Here is a 13,925-nt window from a genome sequence, read left to right on the forward strand (position 1 = left end):
TAGATTCACGTGATATAGGTGAATATAGGCGACATTTTCTAGTTTGGCCGCACTAGAGTGTCAAATTTGGGTGTTTTTTCATATGCAGGTTTCGCTAACATACTGAATTTCAAATACCGTTAAAAATAGTTTCCATATGCAGAATTTGAATTTTTTTAGTTTGTTTGAAAGGTAGTTTTATATGGATTCATGAAATGTCCACAAAAATATTTTCTTTTTGTTAATATGGACGGATTAGGCTTTCAAACCAACCATATCTCAATTGTAATTATTTAACATGAGCTCTGTTAAGTCGTTAACAGAGGTATGTTAATAGAAATGGTAGGTGTCTTTACTAGTTAAATTCGAATTTATCTTCACACCCTTACATCACATGTGGTACAGAATAGATTAAATTAGTAAGAACGTATGCCACACCCAGAGGGAGTTAAGGTGGACCCACCTTTTATTATGCCGATCGATTCACAATTACTTTCTAAATCGATCTAAGCCTTCTTATCCGTCTGTCTGTCTGTCTGTCTGTCCATTGATATACGTGTTCAAGCTGCGGATCGCAATTTTGAGATATTTTGATGAAGCTTGACGTGACACGTAAGTGCTTTGGCCTAAGGAAGAACACTGCTGAAAATGATTCGTATCAGTCCACTTTTCGACCACTCCCCATATAACGCCCAATTCTGAAAAGCCGTTATATGGAAGAAAATTGCAATTTTCAAAATTTCTCAGCAAAATTTCGGCATCGCGAATCGGTGTGAAAAGTATGAACCTGCCGGGGCAGTTTTTTGAACCTACTCTCATGTAACCATTCTTGCAGAAACTAAAGCTTTTTATGGTAAAAAGATCGATCTTCCAATATTTCATGATGAAAATTGGCTCATCACAGTAAATTGGCAAAGAAATCTATCTGATCAAATTTGAACCACGTAGGTATATTTTTTGAATGCCACCACATATAAGGTTTCTCATAAAACGTAAAACTTTAATTTTTTTGCGATGAACATTTGCTCATGATAGTAATTAAATAAAAAAAAAAAAAATTGAAGCTAATTAGAACCGCATTGGCCCCGCTCCATATAAAATAATCACATGATATCCTAATAATTCTTAGGAGCGTTTAAGCAAAAAAAAAATGACCGGTAGCGAATTTGGATTACATAGGTGTATTTTTTTTGGACCCATACTCACATACAGGCGCTATCAGGAAACGCTCACTCTTATGTGGAGAGAAAATCTAGCCTCCCAAAATGCGGGCTTTCATGAATATTATGGCTCTTTGATGTATTGTTGCCAAAAGGAACAAATAATAAATGTTTGTGCAAGGCGAAAAGGTGTAGGGTGTGTAATAGTCGGCGTCGCACGACTATAATTTTTTTACTTGTTTTTTTTTTATTATTGACGCAACATAACGAAGGCTTAAAGGAAATATATATGAATGGTTTTTTTTTTTGTTTTTCCAAACATAGAAGGATCTTTTTAATGAACCTATAAATAGTTAGTCAAGAAAATTAAAGAAAACTTTTACACTTCATTTTGCTGTTTCTAACATATTTTTAAGGAAGAATTTTTTAAATCAATAGAGCCTCATATGAACAGGTTCGTACAATTTGATCTCTTGTTTATTATTGCGTACGCAAAAGCAAATTTAATGTACCTGTTTCCACTTATTGATATGAATATGTTAACGTATAGTGTATAAATATCAAAAGGACAAACATTGAAAATAGTACGTGCTTTGGCAAAGTTATAACTTAATAACATTTAAGTGGTAAAATACAATAAAATTAAAACTGTAAAATATAAACTGTAATAAAATTGCATAAAGTATAATAACACAAAATGCACCTTCAACTCATGTAGGAGAGAAAATGTGTATTCAAAATTATCAAGGAATTAAATCGTAGAAATGAAGGAAAGAAGTTGACCAATTCGAAATTCTTGAATTTCACGAGTAAATAATCGCTTAATGGATCGCATAGAAATGCAAAATCCTCCTCTTATAACCCTTTCATAGCAAACCTAACTTTGCATCGTAAAACTTTGAGAGAGAACTTCATTCGCTCTCTTCTATGTAACGTGATGTGTATATATTGTCCTCACGGTCTGTGTAACTATCTAATACGACCTCTACTACTAGTAAAGTGGCAATTAGTGAGAACTGAGCTAACTAGTTTGGCTGTGGTGTGTTTTAAAATTTTGTCTCATAAATACTCTACAGACAATTATATCTAAAAGAATTGCGCGTACTTTACCCTTATACGAATGCACGGGCGGAAGCAATGTACCTTAGCGAATGGGCATCCCATGATGTCTGGGCCATTCTTTACTGCCTAATCGTCTCCTTCGGCCCGTGACGTCTATGGGAGTTTCAAAACCGCAAAATTCATAGTAAAACTTTAAGCTAAGGACATATTTTCCTCCTATGGGAAAGTAGAAATTTTATGAATAACTTACGAAATTTAGCAAACATTGATTTAAAAATTTGATCCAATATTTATCAGGATCATACAAATGTGCAACATAAATTCCCATCAGCATCTGCTTTACGACCTACACACATATCGTAGTGTATAAACAGTAATCACTCAAAAGTCGTAAAATAAATATTATATATATATATATATATATATATGTACATGCGTACTTCATTTACAGTGTGTGCTAGTACATATATCATAACATGACTGCACATATAATATATTATACGTATTTAAGGAGCTTTGATTTTTTCAGAAAATCCTTCGCATCTGTAATACATAAGCGCAGGGAATTATTTTTGAAAAATTATAAACTAGAACACACAGATTACCTACTCGATTGATTACTAGAGATTCGAAATTCTGTTAAAGCATTAAGTTCAACACACCTTCAGAAGTTAGTAGGGAGAAGTATCGATGTTGCTAAATCCGTTTTGGAAGAATATAGCGTTGGATGAGATGATTTATTGGCTAACTGCCTTTAAAATTTTACATAGATCCCCGAAAATTAGTTTCACGGTATATTGTGGTAAACGAGATAGCGTCATCTAATAAGTAGAAAAATAGCCATCACTTAGATCCAGAGGGAACTCCCTTCTGGGGACGGCAACGAACGAATATTTGATGCTTCAGCAAGTTTAAAACAAGCGTAGCCATCAAACTATATAATAATTTCAAACCAACGATTAGCAATTCTTTAGACAGCATGTGATTACTTTTGTGTTTGAATTTTCCATCCATCTGGCTTCCCTATATACACCACAAAGATTTTTAATATCTTGAAAGTGCCCATTACATACTTAACTGTTAACCTGTTAGCCCAGTTACAATTTTTTGAAACCGTAATATCGAGAGTTAGCTAACACGATTTGCATAGTAGTGTAAACAGTAGAAAGAAAGGATGGCTTCTTTTGAACGCTTAGTAGACTCAGTAGTGTCGATGAAACTTAAATGGGATGGGATTTGAGTATTTCAGCTGTCGTATGGCGGCTTAAGCCAAAGTGAAGTTTAAAAAATTAGAAATAGATATGTGAGACAGACAAAATCGATTAATCTACATGCATACATATAAAGCGAGAAGCTACCATTAATTTTTGTGCAAAAGAGGTTTGGAAAAATGAAAACATTTGATCCCATTTGAAGATGCTTTTGCCAGTCAACTTGCACTTGGACAGACTAAAACAACTAAAACACTACTGCTATAAATCAAATTATTAATGAGGACTCTTTTCTAATGTTATTATGTTTGATTTTTTTTAGTTTCAAGGAAGAAAGAAAGTCTGGAGCTAAATCGGCCCAAGCCCTATAAATCCCGCTAAATCAGACGAAACATGTACATATTTACAGGCTGTAGTTCGTATAATTACCCAGGCATAATATGTGGAATGCACGGCACATACATATAGAGCAAGATGTATGCTTATACCGAGCCACAAATATAGCGCGTCTTTATACCCTACGCAATTTGTGGTGCAATCGTATATTGGGTTCGTGTGGACATATGTAACTTCCAGAAGGGATTAAAATAGGCCCGAATTACATTATGCAAACGTACCTGTCGCTCTGTCCGTCCGATGTCTATCCATGTATTCTTGTGTTCAACCTATAGGTCGAAATTTTCAAGATGTTTTGGTGAAATTCGGTACACCGGTCTGTTTACGCCGGAGAGCAAATGCGATCACTTTCTCGAGCACTCCCCATATAACGGCCTACTTTAATAAGTCGTTGTAAGAAAAAATTTTGTAATTTTTAGTATTTTGAGATGATAATCGCTTAGGGATAGTATTTCGACATTTTTAATTGGTTGGAAAACTTGACCCATTTTTTGAACTCCTCCTAATGTAATCGTTCCTACGAAAATTGAATCTTTGCATGGTAAGAAGATATGAATTTTGAAATTTCATAGTAAAAAATTAGTTTATAATAATAATTTGCAATAAAGATTAATCTTGCTGAATTGAGACCATGTAGATCTATTTTTTCAATCTTAACCCATAGAAGGGTTCCAATGGAATATAAGCCCTTACATACCAAGAAGGTCTAATTTTTAATATTTTATAACGAAAATTTGTCCTTAGCAAATCAACCTTGGGCAATTTGGATCACATAGGTCCATCTTTAGATCGCACCATTTATAAAAGGGCTCTCATGGAAGCAAACCTTTCCATGGCAATCTAGTCTGAGCATTCCACTATAGTGTTTGTTTTGTGACTTTATCGCTTTCATAAATGCTTTGAGTCTTGGAGAGCGTAGAAGAGATAGTTCATCATCTGAGAGAAATATTTACCATGAAATTTTGAGTTCTTCTTCAGGCGCTCTAAACCAAATACCTGAGCCTAATTTATTTTACTTAGTGACATCTAACTTCTCTAATGAACTAGCAGAAACGTATTTCCAAACGAGAATTCATTAATTCATCGTTTATGGAGGCGATCCTTGAATGAATTGAACGTCAGGAGTAATTCGAAAGAAGTATACGCTTCCGCCATGAAATTAAAAGTTTGAGATAAAATTATTAATAATAATTCTGAGATTCGTTTCCAGAATTATAAATTTAGTTAGTCAACTTTCTCTATGATTTTATAGCACATAAGGTGTAACACATACGATTCTGTCCTTGACGCAGACGCAGCAAAAGACTGCACTATCGAACACGAAACGGAACAAGAAAGAACTTTTGAACAGGGTCTTAGGATCGGACGCTGCTCCTAGGAATTAATAAAAAACAAAGCATATCTAAGTTTCAAAATTTTAAACGTGTCTTCCCCAAAACTCCAGATGGCGCGCAGTATACTTGCAACGATATACACGCAAATTTCTGTACAATATATTTAAGAAAACATATTAATTAATTAAACATTAATTCATTTAAACATTATTAACAAAAGATTACATATTTTTTATTGTTCCTCCTCGCATATTAGTATTTGATCACGTTTCCTTCCTTCCATCCAGAAAACAATGTGAAAAAAATGCTTCGTTTTTAGGCGATTACAGTGCTTTCACATGGATCATGAAACATATTTATAAAGAAAAATAACAAAATTTTATACATTTAAACGCTTTAAGACAACTAAATATGAAGTCAAATGTAATCAGCATTATGAACTATATATATATATATATCCTTATGCTACGACTGTGGTTGCTTTATTAATATTTTTCCTCTTTTCTTTTTCTTTTTGTTTTTTTTTTTTTTTTTTTTTTTTTTTTTTTTTTTTTTTTTTTTTTTGTTTACATGTGAAAATATTTTTACAAATTATCGTCAATTAACGCGAAGGAGTTGGGCAAGCAAAGTTAGAAATTTCATTTTTCTTTCATTCACTCAAGACCGAAGAGTTGAACTCTTTCGCTTGATTTGTTTTTATTATTTAATAAATACTTGCCAACGTTTATTTATTTTACCATTCAAATAAAACGCAAACATTAGTGAATGTGTTTAAAAACGCCTTACTACAAAGGCATTTTATATATATATATATATATATAGAGAGAGAGAGAGAGAGAGCGAGCCATTAGCTTATTGTTAAATATGTTTGCTGTTGAATGAATGCATGTTGAGCGTTGAAACCGGCTTTTTACATATTTTTATTTTTTAATTTCATTTCATACGGCTAACGCATTAAGAAAGCACACAGCATATCTATATGTTTATAGATATGTATAAACACGCGATCACAAAAACCAAAATATGGAGCAGAAGAAAAGAATGAAAAAAAAAAAAAAAAAAAAAAAAAAAAAAGCAAAAAAAATCAACAAAAACAAATACTTTTACAGAGAATAATTTGACTCCTCTTTCGTTTTCTGCATCTTTCTAACGCGATATGTATGCATGTACATTAGAGTAAACATAAACAAAACATGTGCAAAACGGTGAACATGTAAGACACGCGTTATTTCTTATAATTCTTTTATTCACACATATGGTAAGGGCTTCACTAATTGCCTCAAATAAAATGTATTTCACAAAACAACCGTTTCGTTTAACTAGCCGCGAAGAACTGTTTATTTTAACCATTTCGCAGCTGGTTGAAAGTATATGTTTGATATGCTGCTTTTCGTATTTTCCGAAAAATTTTCCGTTTTCTATGCTATCACGCTTCGTATATGATTCGTATCCGTAGGTTTTTTTTTTCTTTTTTCTTTTTTTTTTTTTTTTCGTACACATAGATAATAAGAATTTTTTTTTTTTGTTTTCAAGTAAATAAATAAGTATTTGTTTGTGGTTTTGCAGTAACAGTTTCTACATTAGACGACTGTCTCACATTAACATAAAGAGCAGATGTGAAGACAAAAGTATAGAAAATTCTTCATCCTTTCATTACAATTTATACATATTTCATTATGTTTGAAGAGAACATTTAACTTAAAGAAGAAGGAAAGTTTTTTGTTAATCTTCAAGCAAACGACGACTGTTAGGCACTCTTCGGAATTCAATTCTTACCTCAAATCATTAAAGGATAATTACCTTATTGTTAATATGTGTGCAATACCGACAACAGAGTTATAGAATCTATAAAAATTATTATTCATAAGCATTAGCCCAGTAAAGTCTACATACAGTACGAAGAATTAAAGTGCATTTATGAATTGAGAGTTCAAAACCTTCTATTAAATAACATTTGAAGACTTTGCTTGCTTTGCTTTAAGATAAAGTTGTAAGCGAAAAATACACTTTAGTTCCATGAATACCACAAAAAAGTCTAAATACAGCGTAAACATATTAAGAGAACTTTCGAAATTAAAAGAAGACGATAAAAAAGTTAACGGTACTTAGTTTTTGCACTTGTTTTCGTACATTTGAGTAGTAATTGATTAATAAAAGTGAATTTTTTGTGATTTCCTTTCCTTAAAATCTCACAGCGCTTGTCAGGAATTTAGAAAAGTGCTTATAAAGCCGTGCTACTGTCCAAATAACCGCGGAAAATACGCATCGACCAAGCCAACTAAATAGCCTGACAGAGCATGAGAATCGAAATATTATCAGAATTCTAATAAATGAGCGCAAAATTAGTGCTGTTCTGTTAGTTGTAAACGCGCTACAATAATGTAAAGCAATAAAGCAAAGCATCCCGAAACCGGTTTCCGCAAAGTTCATAGCCACGGCAGACCCTCCATCGTCCTTTGCTGCTAGTAATAAATTTTGAATTGGTATCGGTATATTAAGTTTCCTTCTTACCTTTTGTTCGCCCTCGTATCCAACTTAGATTCGTCACCACAACCTACGGGTTTCCAAAAAAATTGATCTATCGCTTTCTTGGAAGTCGCGCCATTTTATCTTCATTTATAAATCGTATTTTCTTGGAATGCGGCCACAAAAAACCTTGGCTCCTAAAACTGTATGAACCGTTCCGGGGTAGATGTCATCAGTTGGCTTATATTTTTCCAGCTCTTTTTCAATCGCACAAAACGTCACTAGTTTTGGGTTCATTTGTTACAATTTCAAAACATTTCGATTTTGATGCTTTGTCAGTTTGCTTGTTTCACCCGATCGGTACTGGTTTTGTGTGGTATTTGTGTCACTGGAATTTCTTAGAACAATTTGAAGAGTGGTGAGGCTAACTGCAATTACTTTTCCTACTTCGCCATACGATTTTTCTTTACTTCTTCCTAACTTTATAATCACATATCTAGTCGCTTGAGAAATTGCTTTGCATTTTCATATATCTTGTGACATTTTGAAAAGAAAAAAATAAGAAAACTCACTTTAATTAGTAAATTATTATTTCCACGTACGAAAACAAATACCAAAACTAAGTACAGTTAAACAGAAAAATACTCTTTTTTCGAACCCTTCATTGTGTGTTGTGTGTGGACTTTTTTATTGTTTTTTTTTTTTTTTAATGGGATTAAACTGCTTTTTTTGCTTATAACTTCACCTTAACTCCAAATAAAGTCTTGACGTGTCTGTTATTTCATATAAGTTCTTCTTTCTTCTCAGACATATTTTTCGACCTTTAATCCATAAATGAAGGTTTTTATTAAGAGAAACTGCAATTTTCGATACTGTATGTAGACCCTATTGACCTACTGTATATATATGTATTCTTGATCAGCGGAAAATTTTGAATATATATGGCTGTACCCTTCTGTCTAACATGTCTGCAACGCACATTCTCCCCATTACGAAAACGAAGATACCAGATTCAGTAAACACATTGCAAGTTTTGTCCGTTTTGAACTGATGACATACTGGATGCTTCGCTTATTATTCATAAACTGTAGCAGATGCAAGAACAAGAACTTCTTCATATATTCAATTTCAAAAATGAAAGAAGCAATGGAAAGCCAAGTCCATCCAATATTATAAAATATCGAAATATCATTTCAATTCAAAATCGAGAAGAAAGTTTCAGCGACTTTATGCAAAACGTGCACATATTGCGGATCAGTATCAAATTTTGAATTAATTTAGGCATTCTTGTCCCTCCAATTATTTGTCCTACTCTGAATCGATCCAACCTGGACAAACATGCAGAGTAGAATTATACTTTGCCCTTGACCTTTTGTCGCAAATAATTAATTTTAAAGCAAAACCATTTTACTCCGTTCTGTTGTCTGCCGAAAATTGTTTGAAATATTCAATGGTTGATTAAGTAAAGTTTCTCATAATATTATGAAAATCTCCGATGGATATGTCTTTTTATCTTTGGCTGTATGTACACAATCTCAACTGTGCTTTGCTCTTGCGATAGTGAAAATTTCGTTTACATTTAAGTACACAAATACACAGATAATTAGCCGATTAAGCGTGCATACGAGTTAACGTTGGTGTATCTTTGGAACCCATTTGCTAGCATTGACTTACTTGGCTTCTTTTAAAATTTTTAAAATAAAACGGAACTTCAACTCCTTTAAGTATAACCTGTAACTGGGATTTCGGCAAACTGATTAACACTCGTACATAATTAAAACTTCTTATCAGTTACTGTTGTTTTCTAGTGGAGTTTGGAATTTTTACACCAATCATCGAATATCATCCGTAGATCATCATCATCATCATCATCATCGTCATCATCGGCACATTATTTACTAGAATCGTGGAAGGACTTTGCACTGTATGCATGTGCTTTTGTTCCTTTTATTATTATACTCATCGACGAAGGATGAAGGGTATATTCATTTCATCCAAACAGTTGCAACGCCCAAAAGGAAGCATCAAAGACAAATCGTATTTATTTATAGTCTGGATCAACATCAAATTTCGCAAGAACTCGATTTAAGCGTGTCTGTCTGTCTGTCTGTCTGTCTGTCTGTCCGTGCGTCTGTGTAATGTATGTTGTAAACATTTTTCATGGCCGCAAAAATAGACCTTCGACTTTAAATTTAGCAGAAATATTGAAAACTCATGCACGCAGATTAGTATTGAAAATGGGCCAAATCGATCGAAGGAGGCGCCCACAGCACTATGTAAACTGAGGTTAAGCTCGACTTTTCAAAAAGAATAAAAAATTGATTTATTACTCGTTACTCATAAGCTAAAGCAGATAAATGCACAATAACTTGAACGCTTATTCAATGGGCGATACTGTAGCACTTGTACAGAAATAGAAAATGTTCGCCATGTTTACCCAATATTATAATAGATCAAAATTTAATTTTTTCTTTAATACCTAAATAAGGCGCAGAAACAAGCTTGAAAGAGCCAATGAAGTATATAAATTTTTAGCCAGTTTCAAATTTGGAATGCACCTAAACATGCCCGTTTAGTTCGTCTATCCATTTATCTGTCAACGTAACTGTGTAGTATTTCTGGTAAACATTGTCCCGTTAGCGAAAAAGCAAGATATTGCTTAGAAATTTGCAAAAGAATTTGGATTTGATCCAAACTTTTCAAAGGATACGCCTATGCGACCAAAACTTTTATTTTGTAAAGGGAAAAAATCACCTGCGCCCACTCCATATTACGTAGTATAAAAATAAAGTCCCCCTCCTGTTCTGGTCCTTTTTGCAATAACTATAATGGGTATAAGTGATGGTATTCAGTCACCACCTAATACAATTTTCCTGCTTGTTCATTATCCTTTTTCAGCTTAAGTGTCTTGTTTAACACTAGCACTGCCGAGTATATCATTTTGATGCTTAATAATTTTCGATTTTCAAATAATTTTGTGATGACTTCTGTTTATATGAAAATACCTTTCAATGCTTACAATCACTTTTTTCCGACGTGATCTAGTTTTCAAGATGCCCATCACATATAGCTGTCTCCATTATTTGGTCCGGTTGCTTTTATCGACTTGCCACGCCAATCATAAAAAAGAAAATAGAAATCTGAAATTTTGCACGTCCGCAATAGAGAAGAGACTGAAAACATGAGACGAAAAAACGAGAAATGGCGAATATTACTTTTCATATCTCTATCTATAAATTTCGATCCCGTGAAGATATTTCTGAAAACCTGTGGCCCAAATATTCATCAAGATCACCTTCACGTTCACTCCGAAAACACTTGCCATAAATTTAGCATTTTTTGCAACCCGATTGCAAATAATTTGGAAATAAATTGGGATTCAAAGTGAATCGTGGATTGTGAACGTATTAATAAACTGAGGCTCGAGGCTATGCAGATGGTTTTGATAAACATTTAGTTAACAATTTATCCGAATATAAGGTCGAACGTTATAGACGATAATATGAAAATATTATCGTTATTTTTTTCTTAGCTTATTTAAGTTTCTCATTTCCGATGGGCGTATACGTATGTGGGCAGCTGATAACATTGGATTCTTAATCGATCAAAGGATATTTGTGGTAACTTTTACGGCTGCGTCAAGTCGACAAAAATCGGGGGAACAAAATGATCCCATTAGGTAGAAATAGTTACAAGAAAAGCATCGGTATTTCTAGTCTTAATTGAGGTAATAGGAGAAATAAAAGTGGAATACAAAAATCGTCTATGGGCTAAACTTTGACATTCACCAACTCGAACCAGTACATTAGAATTGTAAAAATTTGTTGCTAAATGTGGACTTGTTTATAGGTAAATAAAATCCGTTATCACATTCAGTTCAGAGGTATAAGCTACGAGTGAACATGCCGTGGCTCAGGTGTCTGCATCAATTTTTGCGACCGCGTTACAGTAGTGGACAGACGTATAGATTGATCGAATTAAATGACCTTAGAATCGCAGTATGATCAAGGAAATCGCCTATAATTTATTTTCTTAAATTTTTACACTTCACAAAACCAAGGCGGAAGAAATCCGGTACACTCCAGTACGAAAAAATTCTGATTAACTTGCTATAAAAAAATATGTAAACTTGTATAGTATGAAATTATTAAGCCGCACCAAAGTCCGTTTATACAGCCTTTACGAGAAACTTCAAGTTTTATAAAGCTTTTTTAAAATTTAACGTAAAAATGCCTCAAAACGGTCTTCATACACACATAGGTATATACATGCTAAAAAGAGCAAACAACTGCATTTTTGAACTTAATCCCAAACATTTGGAATTGCACCTTGCTAACTTGTTTCACTTTTCCTTATTTCGTAAATCGATAAAAGTTGTTGATGACTTCAAAGCAAATCTCGAATTGATTGAGCAAAGATATCCATCCGTACATCCCCAACATTTTCACTTCGAATCTAAATTAAACTTAAATTAAACTTAAGTTGCAAACACAACATAAGTTCACCTAAGGGACACACTGTTAGCTTTCGAGAACAACACATACCTACTCGACTGCTCGACTCTGGCCGGTAACTAATGATATAAAAACAATCTATACAAACTCTCCATATTCTTTAGTGGTAGTTGCTAGGAAAGGTCTGCAGTTATTTTATGTAGATCATTATGAACAATGTATATAATATATGTGCATCGATAACTGAACATAAAAAAGTTAAAAATGCTTTTATTAAATCTCGGAATATCTCAAAGTCTACTCTTAACAGCCGCCTTAGACGTCTTTTATAGTTGAGCATTTGTAAAGAATATAGAGAATATATCCTGATATGCTTTTAATGTCGACAACTGTTTCCACTGTTTAACAAGTTTCAAGGTTATTTAATTAAATGACTTATTGTTATGCATATGTATATATTTTTTTTATTTTTTTTTTTAATATACTTATATGCTTTTATCATGTAACTATTTATGGTCAGCTTGGGGTTATTTAGTCTCTCCAATGGGAATGGAAACCCGTTAACTAGTTAGTGCAGAAATCGAAGTGATGTCGTTCGCTATATAAATGCTTGTGAAACTTTCCCTTACTCATACACATTTACAACTGTTCAGGTTAAGAGACACAATTTTTTACATAATTTTTTAGATATTCGGTGAACATAATAGTACGCAATACATTTAATTTGTCGAAATATAATATATCATGGTTTACGTAATATATAGTGTCTTTTAATGCATTTTATGAGGCTATTAGCGGGCCTCTATACACTTTAATACCCGTCAACAATTACAAAAGTTAGAAATTCAAACATTTCTTATAAATTTTTAATTCATCTAAAGCATATTCAAGTATATCTCTCCGTCCAGTTATTCGGTTAGTCGATTATTTTTATGCCGATCACCGAAGCATGAGGGACATATTCCTTAACCGTAACCTTAACAAAAATGATTTCAATAAAATGTTTAAAGAAGAATTGTATGATAAGAACAACGTGAGCATGGATTATCTAATCGCAATATGCTTTTCTATACCCTTCACCGAAGCATGAGGAATATATTCATTTTGCCGAAACATTTCCAACGACCAAAAGGAAATAGCAGAGACTCCACAAACTGTATATATATATATATATTCTTGATTAGCACCGAATTCCAAATCGATTTAAGTATGTCCACCTGTCTGTCCAATGTCTGTTGTAAACATTCTCCTGATCGCAAAGATAAACCTTCGACTTTAAATTTGGCAGAAACATTGGAAACTCATGCACGCAGGTTGGAATTGAAAATGGGTCAAATCGGTCGAAGGAAGCGCCCTCAGCACTATGTAAACTGATAACGCTTCAGCTTTTCAAAAAAAAAAAAAAAAAAAAATTGATTTCTTACTCATTACTCATAAGTGACAGCAGCTAGATGCAGAAAAATTTGAATATATATTTGATGGGCGATACTGTAGCACTGGTACAATAATAGAAAATATTCACCATTATAGGGTATCAAAATTAAATTTTTTTTTTTTCAATAGTTTGGTAAGGCGCAGACACAGGCTTCAAAAACCCCATAAAATAAGTTTCAAATTTGAAAAGCACCTAACCATGTCCGTCTGTACGTCTGCCCAGCCATGTCCTAGATATTGCCTACAAATTAGTAAAAGAATTTTATACTGATATAGACTTTTCAAACGATACGCCTACAACGCCCACAGGCCTATACGACAAAAATTTTTATTCTAAAAACAGAAAAATCAGCCGCATCTACTCCTTATTATAGAATATGAATATTGAGTTCTTTTATTTTTTGTTCTTTTTTTTTGGGGGGGGGGGGG

At 33.2% G+C, this 13,925-nt stretch overlaps 1 protein-coding gene across 1 annotated transcript in view; it reads right to left on the bottom strand.

Moving 5' to 3' along the window:
• The window catches only part of LOC119631322 (serine/threonine-protein phosphatase rdgC), a 73,007-nt gene extending 66,561 nt beyond the window's left edge, over positions 1–6,446 (bottom strand). Inside the window, exon 1 of the mRNA XM_038023427.1 lies at positions 6,244–6,446. The gene's annotated coding sequence lies outside the window, so the exon portion shown is untranslated. The remainder of the gene's footprint in view (positions 1–6,243) is intronic.
• Between the last annotated feature and the right edge of the window lie 7,479 nt (positions 6,447–13,925).

This window comes from Glossina fuscipes, unplaced genomic scaffold (genome assembly GCF_014805625.2).
Source record: "Glossina fuscipes isolate IAEA_lab_2018 unplaced genomic scaffold, Yale_Gfus_2 1, whole genome shotgun sequence".
Taxonomy (NCBI): Eukaryota; Metazoa; Arthropoda; class Insecta; order Diptera; family Glossinidae; genus Glossina; species Glossina fuscipes.